Here is a 23,234-nt window from a genome sequence, read left to right on the forward strand (position 1 = left end):
CTCCAGTGGCAGGAATTACAAAGAGGGGCGTTATGCATCAAGTCAGGTTACCATTTTAACAAGCTCCAAGATCCCCATATTAATATCTCCGTCTCAAAAATTACGTGATAGTTGTGCGGATGTGAAACTCGGACTGAGCATCTGGAAGGGATGAACACACCGCTCTAGACAAGAAGAACAACATAGCCCTGCCAGTGTTGATAGGCTCGTCATTTATCTTACATATCTTGTACTGCGTATAATCCCTTTCCTCCCTCATACATTAGTTGCCGTTCTTTGGGCTCTTGGGAACATCTTTAAAAATACATCTAAAACTAGTTGTTGTTTAAATGCGTTGTTTTCGCTACTAATTGCGATATATCTTCCACTATGGGCCCTCCTGGCGCCCTCTTAGCTTGGCGCCCAAAGCGCCCGTTTGTGTAGCTGAGGCTTTAAACCGGTTCTGGACGTAGGACTGAAATTCAATGGAAGAGCCCTCAGATACACCCAGTAATGAGGTAGCTTAGAAAATCCTCGTTTAACCGATACTTTACTAACGTCAGTCATTTTGGGACACTTAATAGATAATATTGCTAGAGAAAACACAGAAGATTAAAAAAAAAGACCAGAAGATTTCCTTACGTCAAGTGAACGCTCATTCATCTCCAGTGGCAGGAATTACAAAGAGGGGCGTTATGCATCAAGTCAGGTTACCATTTTAACAAGCTCCAAGATCCCCATATTAATATCTCCGTCAGCAAACTCCCGAACTTACACTACCGAAAGACATTGGTAATTACGTAGTGTAACTCTAAATATCCATAGAAGGCTTACCGTACCAGAAGTTTATCCCCTTCTGTTCTCTCCCTACCCAAGGACGAGTTCCGTATCAGGCCTGGCTATGTGAGCTCAATTCGTCTGTGGTCCGACGTTAACTGTTTGTAAGCACCATGTTAAACCCTTTCTGAACCATTAGAAGCAAGTAAATGTAAACCACTACCCGCGTATTCAACAGTAGCTTCATTATTAGTACAGCTGTCAACGCAGCTTCAAGTAGTCTGTTCTAGTTAGCAGGATATTTGCAGCAAGTTTCATATCTGGTCTGCCCCGGTTGTCTTAGCTGTACATAATCGGTTTTAAACTGCTCTGAACAACGTTACAAATGACCACATATAAGCGTACACAAAAAGTAGATTTCTTCCGTTTGACTATACAGCTATTTGCTGAGGCAATAGGTAAGGCGATACCAAAATCATGACGCAAAGTACCGTCATAAATTCTTGACGCTTCACAAGCCGCGGAGCAAAATGAAACGTATATATATGGAACACATTTCCCATGTAACCGAGCATATAAAGATTCAAGTATGGAGTCAAAATACTATACGTAAAATTGGAAGATGAAGAAAAACGGTCTAAAATAAATAATTCGCAAAGATGAAATAGTGAGAGAACCAAAGACCAAATATAATAAACAACCAGATTGGATATACGTGTTAGCCATGGTAGCTTTAAGTAAGATTCGAGTCAGAATATCAAACATCGGACATCACATCAGATAATTACATGCACAAAAAGTCGTTACATTGTTTAGAAACATAGTTGCAAGGAAGAGAAGCTGTTTGTAAGTCGTTTGAATTTACAGATGTTTCACAAAGGGGCGAATTCCGATCACCACACGTTCTGTAGTAATTGCAAACTAAAATAATAATCCAGAATTGCGCAAAGCCAGTCCACAAGCAAAAGACAACATGAAAAAGATACGATTACCTGACCTAAATATTGTGATGGATCCCAATCATATGAATGCGACTGAACTGCTCACTAATTGCTGAAATCTCATTCTTACACCGAAGATTGCTCATCGAACGCTCTCATATCAAACACGAAACTGATAACGGAATACCGCTTGCTATGGCATCCCACCCATATGGAAGGATGAGTCAAGAGTGTGTTTGTATTTCAAAAGCAAGACAGAAGTAAACGAACGCCGTGCACCTAGCAGTCTCACTGGCAGGATCCGAACAAAGCTTTGACCTGGTGGTAATGGAAGCTTGCGCTTCCTGGTTTTGGTGAAGATACGTATCTCTCATAGGGAGAACGTAGACTTATTGAAAATAACTAGACCATTTGCTGGCACTCGTGTAGCGCTCCCATTCTGAAGCTGCCATTTGCAGGGAAACGCTATGTTTGCACTTAGTAAATGATTTAAATATATGATAAAACGTTGCAGACATAACAACTTAACACCTTCAAATAATTTTCATAAGAATTCCGCATCCCCGTTAGAAACAAGTGTCTACATCAAATGGCTAGTTCAAGTTATATTGGGGTTCACAGTTAGTCAAGAACAAGCTAGTTGGTGGAAAAATACACTCTATGACACTAAAAATGACGCACCACGAAGGAACTATCAGAATGGGGTGGAAATTGGTAGATTTGACGTACATGTATGGACAAATAAATGATTTCAATTTTAGAAAAAATTCATGATTTATTGAAGATGAAAGAGTTTTAAAAACTGAGCAAGTCAATAATGCGTTGGTCCAACTCTGGCCCTGGCCAAGGTAGTGTTTGGCAAACACGAAGACAAGAAGTTCAGACTCTAAGCCTTCTTGGGCGGATATTATCTCACTGAAATATAAGCCCAGGATGACTTGCCACGGAGCATAACAAAACTGGACGCAGGTGGAGGAGCCTTTGGAATGAGGGCATATACGGTGAGTGCACTGGCCTGCCATTTCCATCGATTTAAATAAGTACCATCGAGTTCGTGTTGGAGACGTACAGCAGCACCTCCACATACACCAGACATCACCCAGCAGTTGTCAACCACGTTGATGGTGGAACGGAACGCCCTGCCATAAGTACTGCTTACCAACCTTGTGGGCAGCGTGGTAGCACAGTATAGGGCGTACACTGCCGTCCGTGATGGTGAAGCACCCTGTTCAGAAACATGTTCCACCTTTTGTAACGTCCAAAGGACAATCATAAATCGTGGTGACTCGAGTGTAATCTTTTTTTTTCTTTTTTTTTAAGTAGAAGTGTCATTTCTGTCCCCCTCGTTGCGCTTTTCTCTCGCTTACCTTCTGCAACAGATTATAGCTGTGAGCACAACCGGCCCTGCCCACTTAACTTTATTCTCTCTCTAACCTGCCCTTAGCACCTGTGTGACGAGCACATTGCGATATTTATAAATCATTTCAGATCATAATACACTCATACATAATATTTACACAAAAAGGGTCTGTCGTTGTTATATTTGACTGTGCTGGTTCGACTAAGTAGGACCGATTGCAGGATAATAGTTTGGTACCGAGGTTAAAATCCAGTCTGAGTTATGCATCGACCTCCGCTATCCGGTGGAGAAATGTAGGGTCCCTCTGAATAGGTCAGGTGTGCACTACACGCCGGAAGCGGCTACGGGGGTAGCGGAGTACGTGTGGAGTGCACATGGGTTTTTTTTTAGGTTACAGAATTCCCTCCCTAGGCCCAACAAGACGCCTCCTGAGACGCGGCAAGGCAGGAGTGGGCAAAATTCAACAGGGAATAACAATATTAATGTGCCAATAGTAAACTGCAGGAGCGTCTATAGAAAGTTCCCAGAACTGCTGTCATTAATAAACGGTCAGAACGCCCATATAGTAGTAGGGACAGAAAGTTGGCTGAAACCACATGTAAACAGTAACGAAATCCTAAACTCAGATTGGAATGTATACCGCAGAGACAGGCTGGGCAGTGAAGGGGGAGGCGTGTTTATAGCGATAAGAATAGTATCGAAGGAAATTGAGGGAGATTCGAATTGTGAAATGATTTGGGTGAAGGTCACGGTTAAAGCAGGCTCAGACATGGTAATTGGATGTCTCTATAGGCCCCCGGGCTCAGCAGCTGTTGTGGCTCAGCACCTGAAGAATAATTTGGAAAATATTTCGAGTAGATTTCCCCACCATGTTATAGTTCTGGGTGGAGATTTTAATTTGCCGGATATAGACTGGGAGACTCAAACGTTCATAACGGGTGGCAGGGACAAAGAATCCAGTGAAATATTTTTAAGTGCTTTATCTGAAAACTACCTTGAGCAGTTAAACAGAGAGCCGACTCGTGGCGATAACATATTAGACCTTCTGGTGACAAAACATACCCGAACTATTTGAAACAGTTAACGCAGAACAGGGAATCAGCGATCAGAAAGCGGTTACGGCATCGATGATTTCAGCCGTAAATAGAAACATTAAAAAAGGTAGGAAGATTTTTCTGTTTAGCAAACATGACAAAAACCAGATTTCAGAGTACCTGATGGCTCAACACAATAGTTTTGTCTCAAGTACAGATAGTGTTGAGGATCAGTGGACAAAGTTCAAAACCATCGTACCATATGCGTTAGATGAGTATGTGCCAAGCAAGATCGTAAGAGATGGGAAAGAGCCACCGTGGTACAACAACCGAGTTAGAAAACTGCTGCGGAAGCAAAGGGAACTTCACAGCAAACATAAACATAGCCAAAGCCTTGTAGACAAACAGAAATTACGCGAAGCGAAATTTAGTGTGAGGAGGGCTATGCGAGAGGCTTTCAATGAATTCGAAAGTAAAGTTCTATGTACTGACTTGGCAGAAAATCCTAAGAAATTTTGGTCCTATGTCAATGTGGTAGGTGGATCAAAACAAAATGTCCAGACACTCTGTGACCAAAATGGTACTGAAATAGAGGATGACAGACTAAAGGCCGAAATACTAAATGTCTTCTTCCAAAGCTGTTTCACAGAGCAAGACTGCACTGTGCTTCCTTCTCTAGATTGTCGCACAGTTGACAAAATGGTAGATATCGAAATAGACGACAGAGGGATAGAGATACAACTAAAATCGCTCAAAAGAGGAAAGGCCGCTGGTCCTGATGGGATACCAGTTCGATTTTACACAGAGTACGCGAAGGAACTTGCCCCCCTTCTTGCAGCGGTGTACCGTAGGTCTCTAGAAGAGCGAAGCGTTCCAAAGGATTGGAAAAGGGCACAGATCATCCCCGTTTTCAAGAAGGGACGTCGAACAGATGTGCAGAACTATAGACCTATATCTCTAACGTCGATCAGTTGTAGAACTTTGGAACACGTATTATGTTCGAGTATAATGTCTTTTCTGGAGACTAGAAATCTACTCTGTAGGAATCAGCATGGGTTTCGAAAAAGACGGTCGTGTGAATCCCAGATCGCGCTATTCGTCCACGAGACTCAGAGGGCCTTAGACACGGGTTCACAGGTAGATGCCGTGTTTTTTGACTTCCGCAAGGCGTTTGACACAGTTCTCCACAGTCGTTTAATGATCAAAGTAAGAGCATACGGACTATCAGATCAATTGTGTGATTGGATTGAGGAGTTCCTAGATAACAGAACGCAGCATGTCATTCTCAATGGAGAGAAGTCTTCCGAAGTAAGAGTGATTTCAGGTGTGCCGCAGGGGAGTGTCATAGGACCGTTGCTATTCACAATATACATAAATGACCTGGTGGATGACATCGGAAGTTCACTGAGGCTTTTTGCAGATGATGCTGTGGTGTATCGAGAGGTTGCAACAATGGAAAATTGTACTGAAATGCAGGAGGATATGCAGCGAATTGACGCATGGTGCACGGAATGGCAATTGAATCTCAATGTAGACAAGTGTAATGTGATGCGAATACATAGAAAGATAGGTCCCTTATAATTTAGCTACAAAATAGCAGGTCAGCAACTGGAAGCATTTAATTCCATAAATTATCTGGGAATACGCATTAGGAGTGATTTAAAATGGAATGATCATATAAAGTTGATCGTCGGTAAAGCAGATGCCAGACTGAGATTCATTGGAAGAATCCTAAGGAAATGCAATCCGACAACAAGGGAAGTAGGTTACAGTACGCTTGTTCGCCCACTGCTTGAATACTGCTCAGCAGTGTGGGATCCGCACCAGATAGTGTTGATAGAAGAGATAGAGAAGATCCAATGGAGAGCAGCGCGCTTCGTTACAGGATCATTTAATAATCGCGAAAGCGTTACGGAGATGATAGATAAATTCCAGTGGAAGATTCTGCAGGAGAGACGCTCAGTAGCCCGGTACGGGCTTTTGTTAAAGTTTCGAGAACATACCTTCACCGAAGAGTCAAGCAGTATATTGCTCCCTCCTACGTATATCTCGCGAAGAGACCATGAGGATAAAATCAGAGAGATTAGAGCCCACACGGAAGCATACCGACAATCCTTCTTTCCACGTACAATACGAGACTGGAATAGCAGGGAGAACCGATAGAGGTACTCAGGGTACCCTCCGCCACACACCGTCAGGTGGCTTGCGGAGTATCGATGTAGATGTAGATGTAGACTTAAATAGTATTGTCAGCGTTTTGGATGGATACCTTTACATATTCTGCCGATGTAATTGCTACTGGAGATTGTGGCGTCGTTATAATCGGACTTTGATCCGAATGGTTCCCTTTTTCATGGCTAGTGATCCTGTTAACTCTCAAAGGAATTCCACATCTACTTGGATACTCTGCAAACCACATTCAAGTGCCTGACAGAGGGTTCATTGAACCACCTTCACAATTCTCTATTATTCCAATCTCGTATAGCGCGCGGAAAGAATGAACGCCTGTATCTTTCCGTACGAGCTCTGATTTCCCTTATTTTATCTTGGTGATCGTTCCGCCCTATGTAGGTCGGTGTCAACAAAATATTTTCGCATTCGGAGGAGAACGTTGGTGATTGGAATTTCGTGAGAAATTAAAAGAAACGCCTTTCTTTTAATGATATTCAGCCCAAATCCTGTACCATTTCTGTGACATTCTCTCACATATTTCGCGATAATACAAGACATGCTGCCTTTCTTTGAACTTTTTCGATTTACTCCGTCAGTCCTACCTGGTAAGGATCCCACACCGCGCAGAAGTATTCTAAAAGAGGACGGATAAGCGTAGTGTAGGCAGTAGGTCTGTTACATTTTCTAAGTGTCCTCCCAATAAAACACAGTCTTTGGTTAGCCTTCCCCTCAACTCTGTTTATGTGTTCCTTCCAATTTAAGTTGTTCGTTATTGTAATACCTAGGTATTTAGCTGAATTTACGGCTTTTAGATTAGGCTGATTTATCGTGTAACCGAAGTTTAATGAGTTCCTTTTAGCACTCATGTGGATGACCTCACACTTTTCGTTATTTAGGGTCAACTGCCACTTTTCGCACCATTTAGATATCTCTTCTAAATCGTTTCGCAGTTTGTTTTGATCTTCTGATAACTTTATTAGTCGATAAACGACAGCGTCATCTGCAAACAACCGAAGACGGCCGCACAGGTTGTCTCCAGAATTGTTAATATAGATAAGGAACAGCAAAGGGCCTATAACACTACCTTGGTGAACGCCAGAAATCACTTCTGTTTTACTCGATGACTTTCCGTCAGTTACTATGAACTGTGACTTCTCTGACAGGAAATCACTAATCCAGTTACATAAGTGAGGCAATATACCATAAACACGCAATTTCACTACGAGCCGCTTGTGTGGTACAGTGTCAAAAGCCTTCCGGAAATCCAGAAATACGGAATCGATCTGAAATCCCTTGTCAATAGCACTAAGAACTTTATGTGAATAAAGAGATAGTTGTGTTTCACAGGAACGATGTTTTCTAAACCCATGTTGACTGTGTGTCAATAGACCGTTTTCTTCGAGGTAGTTCATAATGTTCGGACACAATATATGTTCTAAAATCCTGCTGCATATAGACGTTAACGATATGGGCCTGTAATTTAGTGGATTACTCCTACTACCTTTCTTGAATATTGGTGTGACCTTTGGGTACGGACCTTTGGACACGGATCTTTCGTCGAGCGAACGGTTGTATCTGATTTGAGTCAAAGAAGTGATTGAGGCGATAGTAGGCACAGTCTAATGTACTTGAGTGATTGCTAGATTTTGTAGATTATATGAAAACTCTAAGGTAATTGAATCGTGGTGCTATACACTGCCGAAAAAAAAACATTAGTACACATGAAAGTACGACGTAGATGTACTGATACTGGTTTAATTGTCGTCCACCAACAGATAGCGTCGTGGCATAGCTACCTGGGCTCCATCTGTGTGTACCATTTAATAGGGAATGCTCAAGGCCAGGAGTCTCAATGTGGTGCAAACGTGTGAAGCAAGCAGGTGACGATGCTGCAGAGACGCACTCGTGCTTCCTACAGCCAACTGAGGGACTTTGAAAGAGGTCAAATTGTGGATATGCGAATGGATGGATGGTCCTTGCCACAGACGTTTGGCGTGCTGTGTCAGTTGTGCAACGATGTTGGTATAAGTGGTCACTTGAACATTCTCTCATCTGTAGAAAAGGTTCTGGACGTCCATGCAACGCAGACGCTCACAAGGATCGTCTTATTGTACGGGTAGCAGTGGCTGATCGTACAGCTACCACAACAAAGGTAAGAGGGCTTCTGAGATCAGACGTGTCAACATGAACTGTCGTGAACTGGTGATTTGCAGTGGGACTACGGGTACCCACACCTTTCGCCTATCTTCCACATAAATCACGGCATCGGCGTGCACGACCCGACTGGTACCGTCAGAGGTTCACTTGGAAGATGGAATGGTGCAACCTTTCAGTGATGAAAGTAGATTCTGCCTGCACGTAAGTGATGTCCGTCTGCACGTACGACGTTCACCTGGTGAGCGCTGTCTCGTAGAGTGCCTTCATCCAAGACACATAAGGCCCCAAAGCAAGTCTTATGGTCTGGGGTGCGATGGACTACAATTCTCGTTCACCTTTGGCGTTTCTTTAGGGGACGCTACCCAGCGCTCGGTACGTGGAGAATGTTATTAGATCCATTTTTTGCCGTTATTGTTACACGAAAGTGATTTGTTGTTCCGACAGGATAGTGCTCGCCCACACATTTGCCGTGACACTGAATGTGTTCTGCAAGACGTGCAGCAACATTCCCTGGCGAGCAAGATCTCTGGACTTTCCTCCAACTGAGATACGATGGGGTGAGAAGTGACCCGTACGAATCGTCGACCAGCAACCCTTAAGCCGTCGGCACATGGACCGTGCCTCCGAACGTTGAGCGTGCCGAGTTTCTGACGTCATAGCGTGGAATAGCACGTTCGGGAGTCTTTCCGAACGTGCAGAGCGATATCTGGCATGTCAGATATTCTGAGCTTGCGTCCGAGCGTTGACCTATGAGATGGCACAACGCCACCTACGCACACGCACGCCGTCTCCCTTCAGTACAGAGTTGTGAGGACCCATATTGGCATTAATTTCAAGTCTATACGTATATTTGCCGTTTCTGAGCACCAGTAATTTGAGAATCACTGGAAACTAGTTGTTAACTGTGTGATTCGTTGCAATACAATAATGAGAAACATCATATTCGTGGCAAAAGAATTATTGTAACTTGCATATTATGAGAGTAGGCTACTTGAAAGCAGCGACACACTGAAGATCCACCCAAAACGCATTGTTCTTGCTACAATTTGTTATAATTACACTGCAATTAGTAACATATCTACAATTAAGGTTTTCAGTACGGGCTAGTAAACTATGATAGATACTAGGAATGTGATGTTGGTTTAGTGTAACGCATAGCGTCACGGACCTGTGATGAGTTGTTTATTGGGGCGGTGGTTAGCAACTTCACAGCTAAAATTTTTGTTCCTAACATTCGCGTTTTATTAAGTTCTGATGCTTTATTATTAGTTTAATGTAATTACATACTATAATATTTCATGTTATGTAAATATGAGTTCACCTGGGTTTTTTTTTGTTGCCTTTGTTCGACTTTGTTTGACTTAATCTAATGGACAGCTTGCGCTGCTTGTATAAAGATATTTTGCTCCTTTCTCTTTTACGCTTCATAATTCACATGTTGCAAAGATTCTGCTGCTGGCCAGCAACAGTGATCAAGTAAGACTGACCTTGGGGTTTTACTAAAAGTAGTAATGATGAAATAATGTTTATCTTATGCGTAAAAGTATTACAAATTTGTATCGCACTATTTGTAATGGCTCTTTTATAAGCCTGTGTCCTTACTGATTGGACACGGTACTTTCCTTTTCGTGGACGATGGAGGAAATGTGCGTTTTAATGGAGCTAACGTGGGAATTTTAACCGGGCCTGTTGAGTAAACAGTGTTCAAAAAATGGTTCAAATGGCTCTGAGCACTATGGGACTCAACTGCTGTGGTCATTAGTCCCCTAGAACTTAGAACTACTTAAACCTAACTAACCTAAGGACATCACACACATCCATGCCCGAGGCAGGATTCGAACCTGCGACCGTAGCAGTCGCACGGTTCCGGACTGCGCGCCTAGAACCGCGAGACCACCGCGGACGGCAGTAAACAGTGTGATTTACGAACTAGAAACATCTCTCAACTGCCGCTGGAGTGCGTTGCGATCGCGCATACCACGTTGGGCCCCACGTACCGTATGCACAAGTCGCATCGTTCCTGAGCGTTCAGCAGCACGTCGAACTTGGCACGCTCAACGGTAACTTTCGACAGCACGGTCCGTGTGACGACGGTTTTACAGAAGCACGTGAACAGGTCGAGCAGGAATGGGGTAACGTATCTCAGGATAGTATTCGCCGTGTGTACTATCAACTGGATGTCAGAGCCAGCACCTGATCGCCACCGATACTAATATTTCAGTATTGGTCGATACCTGGTATCTCAGAACCGCTTGTGCTGTTGATCTGCAAATGTAATCGTTCCATACAATCCGTGTGCACTGTTGCAGCAATAAATATTGAGTGAATTGGAAGCATCTAAAAGGGAGCACTAATTATTTTTTCGCCAGTATAGTTGTTGGTGGAAGTATTAGAAGCTACCATTGAATTAGGTGTGGTCTCGGTGTCAAGAATTTAACTTCAGGGACCTAGTGGCGACAATTTGGTTTTGTGCTTTGTTATTTGTGATCCTTTCCGTCTTAATTGGGGCGTAGAATTTTGCTGGCACTCTACCACCTACTAAAGAAAATTCTGTATTTGCGAAATATTAGGAAAAAATAAAGCTTGTGACTGACAAATAATTTCGAGTTCCAGGCCACTTCTTGATAAGAACTGCAAAATTTCTCGAAAGCATTTTGACGTTTGACTAAGAAAGAAAGAAAGAAAAATAAAAGAAAGCAGAAAAATAAAGAAAGAATTCAGTATTCGTAATCTAAGGAAATCTGAACTAAAAAAAGTCTTGTATTTAATTATTAGTGTTCATGACACAAGCAGGTAAGCGTTAGTATTTGTCATTACCTATCACGTATATTGACGAAATCAGTCTTACTAATAATGATATATTTCTTAAAGAGAGAGAAGGAAAGTAATATTGAAACAGTAAGGATTATTTTAGACATTTTTGTGAATATTCTGCAACGATGTTAAAAAAAAGGTACTGGGCTGGGGAAGAAATCGTAGATTGGTTTTGTTACTTACGCTTCAAACGAAGACAATTAATTCTAACTGAACATATCCTGTTATTATATTAAATATATTGAGCCAGATGCGTTGGTTTTCACCGGATGTTACTTACATGCTATTAATAAAAGAAAGAGCTGTACTGTGAAGTGGCGAACAGAGATATGAATCTCATAAGGCAAATTAATGTCCTTTCGTACCTTTTACCGGTAATCCTGTTCATAAAACTTTTTTAAACGCTGTAGAAAGTGTCAACCAACATTTGAACTGGTTTATAAAAGACAACTGTACGCGTATATTTATTATTCCTGTGTACCACACTTAACATTTCCTGTCAGTATCGTTGGAATTTGTGTTCGCCCTTCAGACGTTGCCTTTCTTCATTTTGTTTAGACCAGGATTATTGAATACGCCGCACTTTACTGACAGTAAATGGAATGTAATATGCTGTTGACCGGTATATACAAGTGATGGCACGCTGTAATCGGTGTTGAATACCCCTTACCGGGCACAGAATAGGAAGTAGCTTTTATCGATATCAGGTTATTCGCAGCCACACAGTACAGGAAATACTGCACATGTATGCCTCTCTCTTGTTTCTTTTTCATACTTCAGCAATCCAGTTACGTTGACGCCGATGCAGTTCTTCGAGGTATTCAGCAGTGGAGAATACTTAAAACACATTGTTAGGTGTTGTAGGTAACAGACGATGGAATCGTCTATACTTGCACAAATCGTGCGAATGAGACACAATTTCTTATACGTTGAGACTGTGTAGTACACAGTTTGCAGTTCATGCTCATATTCAGTATTCAATTGCGTTACTCCGAATAACCTTCCACATTTTTCTTTGCTCGTTTCGTAAACTTTGCCATCTCCTATTACTACTGCAGACTCAGGTCACATCATCAGTGGGTAACATTCAGTGTCTGGGAGTGTATTTCAGGGTGTAAATCCTTTATTTAGTTTGCATGAAGAATGAGGAATAGTCTTAAAGGAGAAGGCAGCTTTCAAACTGTGTAGAAAATATCATTACGGCGGACGATTTGGACAGTAAATTAATAACACATCCACATCTACAACTCATAAGCTACCTTATGGTGTATGGCAAAAAGTACTCTACATCTACATCCACATGGTTATTCTGCAATTCACACTTAAGTGCCTGGCAGAGGGTTCATCTAACCATTTTCATACTACTCTTCTACCATTCCACTTTTGAATGGCGCATGGGAAAAAGGAACACCTAAATCTTTCCGTTTGAGCTCTGATTTCTCTTGTTTTGTTATGATGATCATTTCTCCCTACGTAGGTGGATGACAACAAAATATTTACGCATTCGGAAAAGAAACTTGGTGATTGAAATGTCGTAAATAGATCTCACAACAAAGAAAACCGCGTTTGTTTCAGTGACTGCCACCCCACCTCGCGTATCATATCAATGACACTCTCACCCCTATTGCGCGATAACACGAAACGAGCTGCCTTTCTTTGCACTTTTTCGATGTCCTCCGTCAATCCTACCAGGTAACGATCCCATACTGCGCAGCAATATTCCAGCAGAGGACGGACAAGTTTAATGTAGGCTGTCTCTTTAGTGAGTTTGTCGCATCTTCTAAGTGTTCTGCCAACAAAGCGCTGTTTCGCCTTCCCCACAACATTATCTATGTGGTCTTTCCAATTTAAGTTGCTCGTAAATGTAGTTCCTAGTTATTTAGTCGAATTGGCAGACGTTAGATTTGTTCGATTTATCGTATACCCAAAATTTATCGGATTTCTTTTAGTACCCATGTGGATGACCTCCCACTTTTCTTTTATAGTGCGTATTGCTTCTGGTAACATTATCATATTCCGCCTCCTCTGTTTCATTAGCAAATAGTGCTTGATAATAACGACTGCCGACAAACTTCCGTATGACTTCTAATTTCCTTGGTTTTTTTGTCTTGATCATTTTGCGAGACAAATGTGGTAGGGAGTTACACCTTCCCCAAAACTTCTAATATAAGTTCTAGGAATTTCAACAGTGACATTCTCCGCGATACACAACGCCACTCTTGTAGCGACTTCACATTAGTTTCTTGAGCTTCTCCGTAACGCCATGGTGCCTGATAACAATCACGTGAAGAAGCGTACGTCTCTTTGTTGCATTTTCTTGTGTAAGCGTTCCGCACCGACTAACTACTGAAATCTGCCGAACAAATGTTTTGTAAACCACTTCCTTTAAGATTCCTCCAACGAAAAACTGACGCGCAGAAATGTCTATGCATCTAATACATCAAATCTTCAAATTATGATGAGCGTGTGTTGATGTCAGATGTGTCGAAGAAGTTCTTCTTCCGTACCAACACAATCATGTAACTTTTGAAAGTAAGTTTTACGAGGGCGTGCTCAAAAGCAATGCCCCCGAATTTCTTATGTGAAAATTCTTAAAGCTTTTTAAATAAAGCAAACCCCATTAACATTCTGTAGTGATATTCTTCATCTCTACATATCTGCAGTTCTCTAACGTTCGAGGGCTCCGAACTGTAGCGTGTAACTTGGCGGTGTGTAATGCAACTTTAGAGACAACACACTATAATTGAATTTCTAATTCGATGAGGCCGTCCACACATCGAGCATCATCTTCTTCAGCATCACAATGCCTAACACACACGATCGCTGCGACAAAAAAATGGTTCAAATGGCTCTGAGCACTATGCGACTTAACTTCTGACGTCATCAGTCGCCTGGAACTAAGAACTAATTAAACCTAATTAACCTAAGGACATCACAAACATCCATGCCAGAGGCAGGATTCGAACCTGGGACCGTAGCGGTCGCTCAGCTCCAGACTGTAGCGCCTAGAACCGCACGGCCACTCTGGCCGGCTCGCTGCGACATCTGCAACAGTCCGTCTGTCAGCGATCACTCTCCTGTACACTACCGACTTGGCCCCATCCGATTTTCATCTGTTTCCAAAACTTAAATAACAGCTCCAAGGACATCACTATGATAGTGGTGAAGCGGTGCTAGCAGGTTGAGGTTGTGACTCCGTCAACAAAGGCAAACATTCTAAATTGACAAACTGTTCTCTCGTAAGAGGAATATGTTCGTCGCCGGGGTGACTATGTTAAGAAATAAATATGTCGACATAAAGAATAAAGTTGTAGCATGTTAGTAATGCTTGTGTTATTTAAAAAGCTTTAAGAGATTACACATAAAAATTGGAAGCATTAATTTTCAGCACACTCTTTTAATAATGGGCAATAGATAGTCAAAAGACGCTACGGACTTTGGACAATAATGCAAGAATTTATCTGGGCTGTGTTTCTTGTGTAACATACACTACTGGCCATTAAAATTGCTACACCAAGAAGGAATGCAGATGATAAACGGGTATTCATTGGACAAATATATGATACTAGAAATGACATGTGATTACATATTCGCGCAGTTTGGGTGCATAGATCCTGAGAAATCAGTACCCAGAACAACCACCTCTGGTCGTAATAATGGCCTTGATACGCCTGGGCATTGAGTCAAACAGAGCTTGGATGACGTGTACAGGTACACCTGTCCATGCAGATTCAACACGATACCACAGTTTATCAAGAGTAGTGACTGGCCTATTGTGACGAGCCAGTTGATCGGCCACCATTGACCACACGTTTTCATTTGGTGAGAGACCTGGAGAAAGCGCAGGCCAGGGCACCAATCGAACATTTTCTGTGTCCAGAAAGGTCCGTACAGGACCTGCAACATGCGGTCGTGCATCATCCTGCTGGAGTGTAGGTTTTCGCTGGGATCGAATGAAGGGTAGAGCCATGAGTTGTAACACATCTGAAATGTAAGATCCACTGTTCAAAGTTCCGTCAATGCGAACAAGAGGTGACCGAGTCGTGTAACCAATGGCACCCCATACCATCACGCTGGGTGATACGCCAGTATGGCGATGACGAATACACGCTACCAATGTGCGTTCACCGCGATGTCGCCAAACAAGGATGCGACCATAATGATGCAGAACCTGGATTAATCCGAAAAAATGAGGTTTTGCCATTCGTGCACCCAAGTTCGTCGTTGAGTACACCATCGCAGGCACTCCTGTCTGTGATGGAGCGTCAAGGGTAACCGCAGCCGTGGTCTCCGAGCTGATAGTCCATGCTGCTGCAAACGTCGTCGAACTGTTCGTGCAGATGGTTGTTGTCTTGCAAACGACCCCATCTGTTGACTCAGGGATCGAGACGTGGCTGCACGATCCGTTACAGCCATGGGGATAAGATGCCTTTCATCTCGACTGCTAGTGATACTAGGCCGTTGTGATCCAGCACGGCGTTCCGTATTACCCTCTTGAACCCACCGATTCCATATTTTGCTAACAGTCATTGGATCTCGACCAACGCGAGCAGCAATGTCGCGATACGATAAACCGCAATCGCAATAGGCTACAATCCGACCTTTACCAAAGCCGGAAGCGTGATGGTACCCATTTCACCTCCTTACACGAGGCATCACAACAACTTTTCACCAGGCTACGCCGGTCAACTGCTGCTTGTGTATGAGAAATCGGCTGGAAACTTTTCTGATGTCAGCACGTTGTAGGTGTCGCCACCGGCGCCAACCTTGTGTGTATGTTCTGAAAAGCTAATCTTTTGCATATCACAGCATCTTCTTCCTGACGGTTAAATTTCGCGTTCTTCGTGGTATAGCAATTTTAATGGCCAGTAGTGTACTTGACTAGGACGATTCATAGTAAGTGGGTGAATATATCACTTTCGTATTGGATTACGTCATCTAGGAGGACGAACAACGCATAATACTACTGCGGCACTATAGTTAATTTTAAAGTGACATCTCATCATCCGAGGTGCATCTCGTAAAAGCCACGAGTTCTTCTAGAAAGTGTGACACCCAGTTGTTATTTTGACTAGACTTCATCCACCGCGATGACAGTCAATTGTGGTACACTTCGGCAACTATTGCATCCGTGAACATTATCGAAAGGAGAAAATCGCCCTGTGTGGCATCTGTAAAATGTCTGCCGTGTGCCGTCAAGAAGCTGTCGCCGTCCCACTGTAGTTTTCAGTGCGACCGGTCTCGGCAGGTGGGAGAAGGTGACGCCAGTGGGGGGTCTCGGTATTTGGCGGACAGACGGGCTGTGCGAGCCCGGAACGGAGAGCTGGGATGGCCTCCATTCCGGCTGTGTGTACCGTTAGGCGTAAGGAGCGCGCCTCGCCGCGCCGTGACGTCACGGGGCTCGCGAAAGACGGCGCGGAGTCTGCGCAGGACCAAGGAGGACAGGCAGAAGTCGCGACCGAGGCAGCGGCAGCGGGCTCGGAGCTCCACGTGCAGCTACCCCATCTCATGCAACGTTTCGCTCTCTCTCTATATCTGTTTAATTTCTTCATCTATCGAAAGTATCTGGATACCTCTATGTTATACGGAACTGACCACTAGATACCACGAGAGATTCAAAAATGGCTCTGAGCACTATGGTACTTAACAGCTGTGGTCATCAGTCCCCTAGAACTTAGAACTACTGAAACCTAACTAACCTAAGGACATCACACACATCCATGCCCGAGGCAGGATTCGAACCTGCGACCGTAGCAGTCACGCGGTTCCGGACTGAGCGCCTTAACCGCGAGACTACCGCGGCCGGCTATCACGAGAGGTGGGCTTGCCAGTCCAGAAGGAGGCGAAGAGTATTGTCATTGCAGAAGCAATAACAACAGAACGGGTCATGAGGTAGTAATGTCTCCGAACTTCCGCTAGTCAGTGCATGTCGCCTGATCAATAAATCTATCAGGGACATTTCAACCCTCCTTAGGCGGCCCAAGTCATGTATTGGTAATGTGACTGTGAGTGGAAATGGGAAGGAACAGGCACAGTTAAATCATGACCAGGCAGGGCTCCGGTCCTGACGGGCAGCAACCACGGATTATTGTGGATGGTGTGATACACCCGCCTAACCCGCTGGGCGGAACAGATAATAGGATTGTGGAAAGCGCCAAGGACTGAGATCTGTTTCTGCTTCTAATTGTCATTTATCGTAATTTATTAACCTTTACATGCAAGGCGGCACATAGCCGAATCTATACCGAATGCAACTCTTTCACGGCTGAAAGCCTCCAACAAGAAATCTCAACAAGATAAAATCCAATTGAGATAGCAATAAAATAATTTAAAGAAGCAACATATAAAAGGTGCAATACCAATGCCCGAGGCCCACAATTAAATTTCAAAATTTAGAAATATATTACCATAATCTTTAAAAGCAGAAGGCCGCAGTATTTAAGCTTGAAAGATAAATTTAAAAATTAATGTTGCAAAATCTTAAGAAACAAGCAATATCCACAAGCCTAAAATTTAAAATAGCTGACAACAGATAACTAAACTCCTATGGCACTCAGCAGGCGCCCAGAGAGGTCGGTCTGCCCTCGTTCACTTAGATGAGACAGGTGGTGAGCCCAACTATACTTGATCCGTCGGAACCCAACGAGGGGACAGCCACGGACCGACCTTCACAACAACTTGCTTCACGTCAATCAATACATGAGAACTCAAACCGGCAATGTTAAAAACGTGATAATCCACAATGGAGTTTGTATTAGCTGTCAAAATCACACACCATCTTGGATAGCGACAACAGGTGAGGAAAGGAGGCTGCCTGAATTTCCGTCAGTGCCTAGTGCAGGTAACCAGAACACTAACGGCCACTAGGCAGAAAATTCCACTGGTGCACTCAAATCGTAGTCGACCAAAATAGTTAGTTGCACGGCATGGCGGCTAAATCTCAGCAGTAGAAGCACTCGGTGTGGCTCACCGGAAAACCTCCCCAACAGCAAACCAGCGAAGCGAACCATGACAACACGAATAGACGTGGCTTGGGTAGTTGAAACCACTCCTCAATTTTGACGTCCTGGGTCGGTAAACCACGAAGCTCGTAGCGATCGGACAGCTCCACACACGCTCCGACACTGCGCAGGGGCTGCCACAGCGGCCGCAGCCGACTGCACCGCGCGTAGATAACTTCCCTCGTCCCCAACAACCGACTGACTGACTCCAGACCCCTTGCCGGAAACAATATGAACCAAACCGAAGATGGTACACGGCGCAAATATCGATACACATCACTGCTGCCACACGTAGAAGGAAGAAGAACCACAACGTAACTGCAACATGGGTGAGAAACCAAACATAGAAACACAGAGAAGTTCACTAAAACGCATAGTTGGGAGAGGGCACGGCTCATGGTTGTTGTAAGAAATCGCATGAAATCAGTTGAAAGACTCTATCATGAGACCCAAACTACCACCAGAAATCCAGCTAGCACAATGACGGTGCGTAAGGATTTAGAAAGATTGGAGTACTATGGTCGAGCATCTCCTCGAACGCTACACATTTGTGTAGTCTCTGCTAAGGGAAACTTGCGGTGGTACAAAGGGTGATACCACTGAAGTGGCTGTTTGGAACAGAGTGATTTGGATTGATGAGTCGCGCTATCCCTGTGGCAACCCGATTGAAGATTTGGTTTTGCGGGATGCCTGGAGAACCTTGTCTGTCAAGATGTGTAGTACCTAAAATGAAGTACGGAGGAGCTCGTGTTACGGTATTGGAGCGTTTTTCACGGGTAGCGTGTGCTTATTGTGATTAAGAGAACGCTAAATGCGGAAAGATATGTATGTATTTTACAGCAATGTGTACTCCGTACAGTACATGGACAGTTCAGAGACGATGATTGTATCATCATGACAGATCAGCCGATCATAAAGCATCGTGGTTTGTCGGCAATAACATTTCTGTACTGAACCTAATGGAATACCTGTTGGGTGAGTTAGAACGTCGGCTTCGCTCCAGATCTCAGTATCCGACATCACTACCTCTTCTAGTATGGCTTTTGAGGAAGGACGAAATGCCGATCCTCCACATACATTGAGAGGCTTCATCGAAAGTGTCCCCAGCAAATTGGAAGCCGTCGTTGACGTGAAGGGTGCACACAATCCATATTAATGTCCATTGATGTATTGCGGACACATCTGATCACAAAGTTGGAGGTTACTTTCTGCCATTACAACTCATTCCCTCTATTTTTACTCCCGCAAATGGACAGATGGAGAAACGATTACCGCCATGTCTCTGAGCGAGTCCTAATCTCCTTTACGTTGTCCTTACGGGCCGTGGGCGATGAGTAAGGCCACCTATCACAGCATCTTCTTTCTGTAATTCTCTCCCGATACAATTAGTAAGCCAATAATCATTTACAGATTGACATTTCGCCTAACTAAGACAATTATGTAAGAATCGGAAACAATGAAGAGGAAATAGTCATTGGGAAGCGAATGAGACTGAGTCATAGACTCCACAGATGCTATTCAATAGGTATATTGAGCAAGCAGTGAAAGAAACGAAGGAACGATTTTGAAAGCGAATTGAAGTTCCGAGAGATAAAATAAATAATTTGTGGTTTGCCAATGTCACCGTAATTCTGTCACAGGCAGTGAACGACTAGGAAGAGCGGATGTATGAAATGGATAGAGTTTTGAAAAGAGGTGCTCAAGTGAATATCAACATAGGGAAACCAAATATAATAGGTTGCAGTCGATTAAAATCACGTTATGATGATATAATTAAATTAGCAAATAAAACGCCAGTAGTAGAGGAGTTTGGCGATTTGGGCATCAAAATAATTGACGGTGGTCATAGTAGAGAGAGTATAGGACATAGACTGGTGACAGCAAGAAAAACGTATCTGGAAAAGAGAAATTTGCTATCAAATGGAATGTGAAGTATTAGGAAGAGTCTTCTGAAGATTTTTGTGTGAAGTATAGCCTTGTACGGAAGCGAAATATCGACGAAAAGCAGTTTAGACAGGAAGAGAACAGAATATGGTGGTACAGAATAATGCTGAAAACTAACAGGTTATGCCAAACAACTAACGAGAAGGTACTTAGTAGAACTAGGGAAAAAAGACATTTTTGTCACAAATTGATCAAAAGAAAGGATCAGCTAATAGGACATATTGTCAGTTTGGTGATGGTGTGAAGAGTTGGGGGTAAAATTTATAAAGTGAGAACAAGGCATGAATGTAGTAAGCAGGTTAAAATGGATTTAGGTTGGCGCAGTTATGTAGAGATGGAGACAGTTTAACAGAATAGACTAAGGTGGAGAGCTAAGGCTTAAGACTGAATACCACTATATCAAACAAGGAAGTTAACTGAGACACATATCATTTCTGTGAAATGGTAGAAAAAGCACCCGTTTATGATCCTAAGAATAATAATTTAATTAGAAATAAACCAGAGGTGATTATGAACATTTTTATGTAAGAAAGAGTCTCGTGTCCTGTCGTCATACGATCTGATCCAGCATGTTTCCTATAACTAGTGCACTATGAGCAATTGTTGGAAATGAGTTACAAAGTGGAACTAGAGCTTTCCAGTGTACTATCTTTATCGTATAATTTGTTTCTCTACACGTGAGAGTTTTGTCCTGCATGTTCTACACTCATGTTCATAAATTAAGGATAATTGCAGAATGTGGTGCCACACAACGTGGCACTACACATAACTGGCGCTAATAGCGCAGGCACATAGGAAACACACACGACACAGATATGTAACATGGATACCACCATGTACACGCACACAGGCCGCACAACATGTTGGCATACTCTGGATCAGGTGGTCGAGCAGCTGCTGGGGTATAGCCTCCCATTCTTGCACCAGTGCCTGTCGGAGCTCCTGAAGTGTCGTAGGGGTTTGAAGACGTGCAGCGATACGTCGACCGAGAGGATCTCTGACGTGCTCGATGGGGTTTACGTCTGGAGAACAGGCAGGCCACTCCATTCGCCTGATGTCTTCTGCTTCAAGGTACTCCTCCACGATGGCAGCTCGGTGGGGCCGTTCGTTATCATCCTTCAGGAGGAAGGTGGGACCCACTGCACCCCTGAAAAGGCGGACATATTGTTGCAAAATGACATCCCGATACACCTGACCTGTTCAGCCTGTGTCAAAGACATGCAGGGGTGTATGTACACCAATCATGATCTCACCCCACACCATCAAAGCACGACCTCGATACAGGTCCCTTTCAAGGACATTAAGCGGGTTGTATCTGGTTCCTGGTTCACCCCAGATGAAAACCCGGCGAGAATCACTGTTCAGACTATACCTAGACTCGTCCGTGAAAATAACCTGGGACCACTATTTCAATGACCATGTACCGTGTTCTTGACACCAGGCTTTACGGGCTCTCCTGTGACCAGGGGTCAATGGAATGCACCTTACAGGTCTCCGGGCGAGTAAACCATGTCTCTTCAGTCGCCTGTAGACTGTGAGTCTGGAGACAATTTTTCCAATGGCTGGGGCAAGGTCCCGAGCAAGGCTACATGCATTACTCCGTGGCCGTCTGCGGGCACCGATGGTGAGATATCGGTCTTCTTGTGGTGTTGTACGCTGTTTACGTCCCGTACTGTAGTGCCTGCACACGTTTCCTCTCTGCTGGAATCGTTGCCATAACCTTGAGATCACACTTTGTGGCGCACGGAGGGCCTGTGCTACGACCTGTTGTGTTTGAGGAGCCTCCAGTCGCTCTAGTATTCTGCCCCTCATACCATCATCAATAAGTATTCTTTGAGCCGTTTTCAACACACAGTCACCATTAGCACGTCTGAAAACGTCTGCACACTTACTCGCAGCACCGTACTCTGACATGCACCAACACACCTCTGTATGTGTGGACTACTGCCAGTGCCACCGTGCGACGACCGCAGGTCGAATGCACCGCATGGGCATACCCCGAGGAGATTTAAATCCACAAACCGCCCACCAGAGCGTTGTTTCACCATGTATCAGCATTATCCTTAATTTATGAGCATTAGTGTACATCAACAGCTACTCTGTAATGCATCGCTGAGGTTAATTTTTGCACTGCCTACTAATTCCCTCTCCTGTTCCACTCGGAAATGGAGCGAGTGCAAAATGTTGCCTCTAACATCCCTTATTCTGTTCTTACAGCCCTTAGGCGAGGAGAAAATTGTCGGTAGCAGATACGACTGCAGTCTGTCACAAACATACGTTTTATAAGCTTCGTCTGGTGTAGAGAAACAGCTGAAATCAGTTAAATTTCCAGGTCGGGATGGAATCCCAATCCGGTTTTACAGAGAGTACTCTATGCAACGGCTTCTTACTTAGCTTGCATTTATCGTGAAACTCTCGCCCAGCGCAAAGTTCGAAGCGACTGGAAAAAAGCGCAGATGGCTCCAGCAAAATTACAGATCAATATCGTTAACATCAGTTTGCTGCAGAATTCTTGAACACATTCTCAGTTCGAATACAATAAATTTCCTTGAGACGGAAAAGCTTCTGTCCTCGAGTCAGCACGGTTTTAGAAAGCATCATTCGCGCGAAATCCTGCTTGCCGTTTAATATTGTGAACTGTGGATGAAGGGGAACAGCAAATTACATATTGGTAGATTTACCAAAAGTAATTGATACGAAGCTATACTACAAAGTGTTAAAAGAAGGTGCGTGCATATGGAATAAGTTACTAGATGTGCGAGTGTCTCGAAGACGTCTTAAGTAACAGAGCTCAGTACCCTGTCCTTGATGACTAGCGTTCTTCACAGACCAGGGTATTGTCAGGAGTGCCCAGTAATGTGATAGGACAGCTATTATTTTTTGCATACGTCATTGATCTGGTGGACAGGGCGACCAGCAGTCTGCGGCTGATGCTGATGATGTTGTGCTGTACAGGAACGTGTTGTCGCTGAGTGACTGTAAGAGAATATAAGATGAGACAAAATTTCTAGCTCGTGTGATGAATGGCAGCTGGCTCTAAATGGAGAAAGATGTA

This window comes from Schistocerca gregaria, chromosome 8 (assembly GCF_023897955.1).
Source record: "Schistocerca gregaria isolate iqSchGreg1 chromosome 8, iqSchGreg1.2, whole genome shotgun sequence".
Taxonomy (NCBI): domain Eukaryota; kingdom Metazoa; phylum Arthropoda; class Insecta; order Orthoptera; family Acrididae; genus Schistocerca; species Schistocerca gregaria.